This window comes from Rana temporaria, chromosome 4 (assembly GCF_905171775.1).
Source record: "Rana temporaria chromosome 4, aRanTem1.1, whole genome shotgun sequence".
NCBI lineage: Eukaryota > Metazoa > Chordata > Amphibia > Anura > Ranidae > Rana > Rana temporaria.
The window spans coordinates 103438862-103448343 of record NC_053492.1 but is presented as its reverse complement, the minus strand read 5'-3'; positions in this window follow the sequence as shown (position 1 = coordinate 103448343).

The following is a 9482-nucleotide window of genomic DNA, read 5'->3' as shown; positions in this document are numbered from 1 at the left end:
ATGCATGTTCCTCAGCATTGGATGAGAGTACATTTTACAATAATGCATCAAGGATTTTATGCCATGGCGAGTTTTATTACTTTTACATGTCTACGTATGATCAAGTACCCTTAGGAGGTAGATTTCCATATCGTTTCCTGGAAGGATAAAGGCCTTGGCTGGGTTTTACGGGCCGCAATCGATATTGACCATCTGTGATAGGAGGTCAACACTTTCCAATAAATAGGCATTTTATATGGTGGAGATCTATATCCAGGATCACATACATTTTGGTGACGGATGGTGCACATATCAGTGGATGGACTTTTCTTAATGTTTATTTGTGTCACGTTAAGCACAGCTTTATTTGAAAAGAGAAATACACTGATGGGTCATCTGTACTGTTCACTCCATTTGGCAGCACATGTAATAGAGCCTAATTGGCCCTAGTGTTGTCCTTCCCTCTCTCAGTGTGAGTGTTGTTTTGTGGGGGATGACAGAAGCTTAGTAATTAAATTAATTATTTTGATAACTATCTCCCCCCCCCCCAAAAAAAAAATATATATATGTACAGTTGCACTCATAAGTTTACATACCCTGGCAGAATTTATTATTTCTTGGCCATTTTTCAGAGAATATGAATGATAACACAAACTTTTCTTGGTCACTCGTGGTTAATGTTTAGCTAAAGCCATTGATTATCAATCAATTGTGTTTACTCTTTTTAAATCCTAATCACAACAGAAACTAGCCAAATGACCCTGATCAAAAGTTTACATACCCTAGTTCTTAATACTGTGTATTGCCTCTTTTAACATCAATGACAGCTTGAAGTCCTTTGTGGTATTTGTGGATAAGGCTTTTTATCTTTTTAGATGGTAAAGCTGCCCATTCCTCTTGGCAAAAAGCCTTCAGTTCCTGTAAATTTCATGGGCTGTCTTGCATGAACTTCACGTTTGAGATCTCCCCAGAGTGGCTCAATGATATTGAGGTCAGGAGACTGAGATGGCCACACCAGGACCTTCACTTTATTCTGCTGTAGCCAATGACTGGCCGTGTGTTTTAGACCATTATTATGTTGGAATGTCCAAGTACAACCCATGCGCAGCTTCCTGGCTGACAAATGCAAATGTTCCTCCAGTATTTTCTGATAACATACTGCATTCATCTTGCGATCAATTTTGTCCAAATTTCTTGTGGCTTTGTAGATCACACATCCCCAAACATCAGCGATCCACCTCCGTGTTTCACAGTAGGAATGGTGTACCTTTTATCATAGGACTTGTTGAGTCCTCTCCAAATGTTGCGTTTATGGTTGTGGCCAAAAAGCTCAATTGTGGTCTCATCACTCCAAATGACTTTGTGCCAGAAGGTTTGAGACTTGTCTCTGTGCTGTTTGGCTTATTGTAAGTCGGATACTTTGTGGCATTTGCATAGTAATGGCTTTCTTCTGGCGACTCAACCATGCAGCCCATATTTATTGAAGTGCCTCCTTATTGTGCATCTTGAAACAGACACACCACATGTTTTCAGAGAGTTCTGTATCTCACCTGAAGTTATTTGTGGGTTTTTCTCTGCATCCCAAACAATTTTCCTGGCAGTTGTGGCTGAAATTTTAGTTTAGTTTAGTTTTTTTAGTTTAGTCTAGCTTAGTCTACCTGACCGTGGTTTGTTTCAACAGAACCCCTAATTTTCCACTTCTTAAATAGAGTTTGAACACTGCCGATTGGCATTCTCAATTCCTTGGATATCTTTTTATATCCCTTTCCTGTTTTATACAGTTCAACTACCTTTTCCCACAGATCCTTTGACAATTCTTTTGCTTTCTCCATGACTCAGAATCCAGAAACGTCAGTGCAGCACTGGATGAAAGATGCAAGGATCTGTCAGGAGTCCAGAAACTCATTGACCTTTTATACACACACACAAACACACACACACACACACACACACACACACACTAATTACAAGCAAACAGATATCATAGATGAGGATTGTTACCTTTAATAGCCATTCAAACCCCTTTGTGTCTACTTGTGTGCATATTATCAGGGCAAAATCACCAGGGTATGTACACTTAGGCCCCATACACACCATAGAATCTATCCGCAGATAAATCCCATCAAATGGGTTTCTGCGGATAGATCCTATGGTGTGTACACTCCGTCGGATATTTATCCGCAGATAAATCTCCCCTGGGATGGATTTCCAGCAGATGGATATTTGCTGACATGCTCAACAAATCCATCTGCTGGAATCCATTCCAACGGATGGATCCGCTCGTCTGTACAGACTTACCGGATCCATCCGTCCAAAGGGATTCCCCGCACGCGTCGTAATGATTTGACGCATGCGTGGAATTCCTTATATGACAGCGTCGCGCCCGTCGCCGCGTCATAATAGCGGCGACGGCGCGACACGTCATCGGCAGAGGATTTCAGCGCGGATTTCAATGCGATGGTGTGTACACGCCATCGCATTGAAATCTTCTGAAATCCTCGAGAGGATTTATCCGCGGATACGGTCCGCTGGACCGTATCTGCAGATAAATCCTCTCGTGTGTATGGGGCCTTAGTATCAGGGTCATTTGGGTAGTTTCTGTTGTGATTATGATTCTGCGTAAACACAGTTGATTCATAATAAATGGCTTCAGCCAAACACTAACCATGAAAGGAATGTTTTGTGTTATTATTCATATTCTCTGAAAAATGGCCAAGAAATCATAAATTCTGCCAGGGTATGTAAACTTATGAGCACAACTGTGTGTGTGTGTATATATATATATTAGATTCCCTTTAGGCTTGGTTCATACCACCACTGGCCTCCCAACAAATTGTCCATTCTCAAGCTCTATGTGACAATCTACTTGAGGCCTTTGTCAACAAAGTTTGTGACATCCAAGCTGGCCTAGGTCCCCCAGTCCTTGTCCCCTCAGCAAACCTCACTATTAAGATCAACCGGCCCAATCACATCATTCCCTTTTGCTCCTTTCAGCCAGTAACGAAAACTCAGCTCTTCAGCTCCATTAAACATCTAAAACCCTCTTATTATGCCGATGACACCTGCCCAGCATGGTTGCTTAAGGATAACATCAACACAGTCATCGATGAGATTCTGATCATGGTTAACCTCTCTTTGACAACTGGAGAGTTTCCAGATAACTGGAAACATGCCCTGGTCACACCAATCTTGAAAAAAAGCACGCTGGATGCCAAAGTTATGTCCAACTACCGCCCCATTTCAGGACTATGCTTTCTGGCTAAGCTGGTGGAACATGAGGCTCTTATGCAACTTCAAGCACATTGTGAATTACAAAATCTCTTTCACGATGCTCAATCGGGGTTTAGGCCCAAAAGAGGGATCGAGCTATCCATCCTGGCCACTAGAGAAAGGCTGCTGGAGTCGAGAGACGCGGGGGGGTCGGCGGCCTTGGTGCTGCTTGACCTCTCCGCGGCTTTCGATACTGTCAGCCACAAGATCCTCCTGGCTCGGCTGCAGGACGAGTTCTATATTACAGGCGTACCCCTTACTTGGATACGCAATTTCCTGACAGGCAGAACATTCCAGGTAATATTGGGCTCATTTAGGTCAGCGAGGGTGCCCCTTCTCTGCGGGGTCCCTCAGGGCTCGGCAATTTCACCGTGGCTGTTTAATTGCTATGTGAGGCCCGTGGTAGATATCATCTCTTCATGGGGATTGGCCACTCAGGTATACGCTGACGACATACAAATTGTGGCCAGTGATGCTCTCAACCCCACGGCAGCCCACCTTCTTTCCTGCTGCCTCTCATCTATCCAGACATGGATGAAGGACAATCGTTTGGCCCTGAACGTATCTAAAACTGAGGTACTTCTTACAGGTCCAACACAAAGTTTAAACCTGCTTGCAGAGTGGCCCGTATCAATGGGCCCGTGCCCCACTCCATCCAGCCAAGTAAGAAACCTGGGCGTCATATTTGACAATAAACTTTCATGGATTCCACAGGTGAGGAATTGTACCAAGAATGCCCTTTACTATCTTCGGATGCTGCGACGGGTAAAACATCTGCTCTCCCAAACACACAGAAATACACTAGTACAGGCCTTAGTCATCTCACGTCTTGACTTTTGCAATGTGGTATACCTTGGACTCCCTACTAAATGGCTCTCCAAGCTGCAGCTGGTGCAGAACCAGGCAGCTAGGTTGATTACGGGGACCTCAAGATGGGACCATATATCACCCGTTCTCAGACTACTTCATTGGCTCCCATGCGCAAGGAGGATTGAATTCAAGGCTTTGTGTGTTATGTTCAGGGCCTTCAAACAACATGGCCCACTGTTCATTAATAACATGGCCATACATTACCACCCCCCCAGGGCACTGAGATCGGCCGATCAGGACTTTGCTGTCATCCCTCTAGTAAGGTTGATTTCGTTTGGTGGCCGATCTTTCAGAGCCAGAGCCGCCTCGCTTTGGAACCTTCTCCCGTTGTCTTTGAGGAAGTACACTGTTCTTATTACCTTCAGAAAGGCTCTAAAAACCTTCCTCTTTGGGGCAAGTTGATTATGACCACGCCTAATTAAACTGACCTGGCCCCTCCTTCCCTCACCCTATGTCCCCCTCACTCCAAACCCCCTTGCTACCGTTTGTTTTTATTGTTGATACTTTATATGGTTTCTTTTTTTATTTATGTACACGAGCCATCAGTTCGTCTACGAAGTCTTTTTTCTTTCTTCTCTTGGGTTGCTTTTTGGTCCAGAATAGACCAGCGGACCTCCTTCCAGCGCTTAGACACACCCTTCAGGGTGTATGTGGCGCTGTAAAGAAATATTAAAATCAATCAATCAATCAATCAATCAACCTATGCATTTTTTTAAAAAATTTAAAATTATACGCGGGAACGACGGCCATACTTAATATTGAGTACACCACCAGATAGCAGCTTTAACTATACGCCGGAAAAAGCCGAACGGAAACGACGTAAAAGAATGCGACGGCCGCTCGTACGTTCGTGGATCGTCGGAAAAAGCTAATTTGCATACTCGACGCGGATTACGACGTGAACGCCACCCAGCGGCCGCCGGAAAATTGCATCTTAGATCCGACGGCGTACTAAGGGTACGCCTGTCGGATCTAACACAGATGCCGTCGTATCTTGTTTGGTGGATACCAAAACAAAGCTACGACGCGCAAAATTTGAAATTACGCGGCGTATCAACAGATACGCCGGCGTAATTTCTTTGAGGATCTGCCCCTGTGTTTTTAGTTCATTAGACTTCAATGGAGTAGCTGTAAAAAAGCATGTAGTGCGTATTTTGCCACAATTTGCATTTTGGGGCAAACCATTTAACACTGACAGGGGTGTTTATAATAATCTGCTTTTATTTATTAAGGACAATACTGCTGTGAAAAAAGAGTTAAAAAGCCTGAAAAAGAAAACGAATGCGGCCCAAATAATTTAACCCTTGGAAAGCTGAAACACATTACATTTTTGTTTTTATTTTTGGTTGGATTTCAGCTTTAAGAGGAATTTTATAGGTTATGTATATTCAGTATAAAAACAAAGTGGAAGAATTTGCAATCTGCAAAACAGACTACTAACAAACTATGAAGTATTCCAAAATATGTTGTTAATAGCACCTTTACACCTAATGGGAATTAAACCTTACAAGTTAATTATATTTCTAGGGATTACATCACTTTTGTTTTTCCCTTTCTATGTGGGTGTGTAAAAATAGGACAGTGAACTTGATTACTTACAGAGTAAATGCAATATATCATTAAACCACATCAGTCACACCCAATCTGTTACTTATTACTTCCTACTCACTGGCTGCTGTCCTCCTTACACATACCTGTCACTTGTACTTCGCATGGGAAATGGTTTTGTAGCTAAGCCAACATTTAACCCATCAATGTACCTGCAGGGATATTACTTATTTTTAGTGAACCTCAATAAATGCAAGAAGTGTACGTTCCTACATTTGACTTGGAAATTTAAAGGGGAGTTCCAGCCATTTGTATGTTTATTAAAAAGTCAGCAGCAACAAAAAGTGTAGCTGCTGGCTTTTAATAAACAGACACTTACCTGCTCCAGCGCTCCAGCGACGCGCCGGCCGGGGCTCCGCCCCCCCCTCTCCCCGGCCGGCGTCTTCATTCTCAGTGTGGGCACCCGGCCGTGACAGCTTTCGGCTTCACAGCCGGGCACCCACTGCGCATGTGTGAGCGGCACTGCGCATGCGCGAGCAGCGCTGGCCCGGCGCCGCGCCGTGCAATTGGCCAGGAGATCGCCTAGGACCTGTGACGTGTCCTAGGCGATCGCCTACAGCAGCCCCTTCCTGAAGGCGATTAAGCTTTGTCGCCTACAGGAAGGAGGAAGTGGGACAGGAAGTCCCACTCTTGCTGAAGCCCCCACTCCCCCCCCAAAAAAATTACATGCCAAATGTGGCATGTAAGGGGGAGAGGAGTGGGTTAAGAGGAAGTTCCAAATTTGGGTGGAACTCCTCTTTAATCTAAAACTACAAACTCTTATTTGAAGTGAGTACCAGGAATCAGAAATGACCCTGCAAGCCATTATTGAATCCTGACATAATTTGCTAAACATGCCAAGTATGGGAAGTATTTGCTAAAGATTTACAGACAGATTGACCTGCCATTAGTCACAGCGGTATGGGCAGTAGTCCTTACTGAAAAGAAAAAGTTGTTTTTCAGGATAGCAAGTAAACTTCCCTGTTTTGTTATTACAGGTAAGCCTATAATAAGGATTAGCTGTAGGTACTGTAAATATCTCCTAAACTTGAATCGTTGAGGAGATATTTATTGTATACGCCATTGGCGTATGCGCGCTAAAGGAATGGTCACCCATGCCATTCCTTCAAAACTCTGTGCCGTGACCGGCGGCTCCTGTGCACGCACAGAAGTGACGTCATGAAGCTCCGGCCAGTCGCAGTGCCGGAAGGCCCCCAGAAGGAAGAAGGGCGAAGATGAATGCGGCCTCCAGTGATGACAACGAGGGCTTCATTTGCAGGTAGGTTTCACATAATGTGCTAGTATGCAATGCATACTAGCACATTATGCCTTTACTTTGCAGGTCAGCAAAAAAAAAAAAAGGCAGCTTTTACTTCCTCTTTAAACAGAAACAAGAGGGTGATCTAAGTTTATGGGGGGAAAGAGTCGTAGGGCACTAAAGGGAATATATTGTGGTTTTGTGTATATTTTTAGAGTGGTTACTCTCTCTTTTTAGATGGTTTCAGCCTGTCTGTAATAAAACCACTTCTTTTATGCTCTTTTAGCAGTGGCGGCCCATAATGCAGGGTGCAGAGGTGCCGCCACTAATCCATGCGTGTTGCCCCCTACTCTACATGCGGGGTGCCGGACGCATGAATTTCAATGTTTTTTTTTTTTTCGAAGCACATGATTAGAGCCAGGAGCTCTAATAGTCTTAAAAAAAGAGTGGACTTGGGGTGCTTTTGTCACACTGATTCTCCTCCTGGCCAATCAGGAAGCGGGTCTTGAGACCCATTTCCTGATTGGTTGAAAGGAGAAGCGATCCTATTGGCCTAGGAGGCGGAGGGAGGAGACGCATGGCTGTCGTGATGCTGAGGAGAAGCGCTGCCGGAGGGAAGTGCTGCCCGCACTAGAGATGGGGTAAGTGCCTGGGTGGCAAAGATTGTCTACAGATATAAAACATCAATTAATAAGCTTTAAAAAAATCTAAATCTGATCTGAAACCATTATAGACTATTGAAATAGGTGCCTATGAGATACCACCTCCTGTATAATGTCTGGTGAGCCTAAAGAACACAGCACTTAGCCTAGGAAGTCTCTGCAAACCTCCATGTACAATTCATGCAAACAGGGAGAAAGAGTGATGCCATGGAAGTCGGCTAAAACATTGTTTTATTATTGCAGGTGAACAATAGCAAAAAAAAAAAACAACGCCATCAGGCTTTAATGAAGAACTGCAGTCTGCTCACATATTTTGTAATAAAAACATCTTTGCCATTCTGAAGCTTCCCTCCAACCACTTTGCATATTATTTTATACATACTGTGATTCTGTACTTTCCAAATATGTTGCATAAATCTCCCTCACTTTAAATCAAGAGCATATTAGCAAAAATGTCTTTCTTCTTTTTAGAATTTTGGCAGTAAATTACATAATCACATTGGAATTTGATATGCTTTAATTGTCAAGGCAAGCAAAATATGCATAAATGCAGTCCTACACCCTAAGACTAATAAGCACACAAGGAAGAGGATATGCAAAGCTGAGCTATGTGGAAATTCTTTTTGAGGTACAGCTTCAGGAAAGAAAGTATCAGAAAATGTAAGTAAACATGCCACGTGGGAAACTAAGGAACTATCACTGTCGATCTTCTGAGAATGCTCATCATCTAGTTGTGCTGACCTGTTGGCTTTAATACTTTGAGTCACTGATTGAGAACAGGTAGGTTGTTTATAAGGCCTCGTACACACGACCGAGTTTCTCGGCAAAAACCAGCAAGAAACTTGCTGGGATTTTTTTTTTGCCGAGGAAACCGGTCGTGTGTACATTTTTCGACGAGGAAACTGTCGAGGATCCCGTCGAGCCAAAAAGAGAGCATGTCTTCTTTTTCCTCGACGGGAATGGAGAAACTTGCCTTGTCGAGTTCCACGACAGCCTAACAAGGAACTCGACGAGGAAAACGATGTGTTTCGCCCGTCGAGTTCATCGGTCGTGCGTACGAGGCTTTACAGTTGCAGGAAATTCCTAAATTTTTATTTGCGTACTTGTTCTGGAGGTGTGACTCTCGGTATTGAAGCAAGAGGGCCAGTAAGCATAGGCTTCCTTTAATGCCCTGTACACACGATCAGAATTTCCGATGGGATAAAACCGATGGAATTTTCCGTCTGAATTCCATTCAAGCTGTCTTGCATACACACTGTCAGACCAAATTGCAACAGTCCAAAACGTGGTGACGTAAAACACTACGATGAGCCGAGAAATATTAAGTTCAATGGGCCTGATCCACAAAAGGGATACGCCGGCATATCTACTGATACGCCGTCGTATCCCTGTTTCTATCTATGGAACTGATCCACAGAATCAGTTTCTCATAGATAGGCAGAAGATCCGACATGTGTAAGGGACTTACACTGTCGGATCTTAGGATGCAGTACCGCAGCCGCCGCTGGGGGCATTTCTCGTCGAAATCCAGCGTCGGGTATGCAAACTAGCACTTACGGAGATCCACTAAGCTTTTACGCTTCGTTTTTTCTCCGTAAGTATTAGTTTGCCGTCGCAAAATTAGGGCTGCTTTTACAAAGTGTAAAGTTAGTACACCATGTAAAAGTAGACCCTTCTTTCCCGCGACGCTGTCAATTTTTTTTTTAATATTTTTTTTTCCCGCTGCATCTCTTTTTTTTTCCCGACGCAACTTTTGTTACCCGGCGCGATTCACAAAACTCGGCGTAACGTAATTTAAGCAATGCACGTCGGGAAAATCGCGTCGGGAGCATGCGCAGTACGTCTGGCGCGGGATC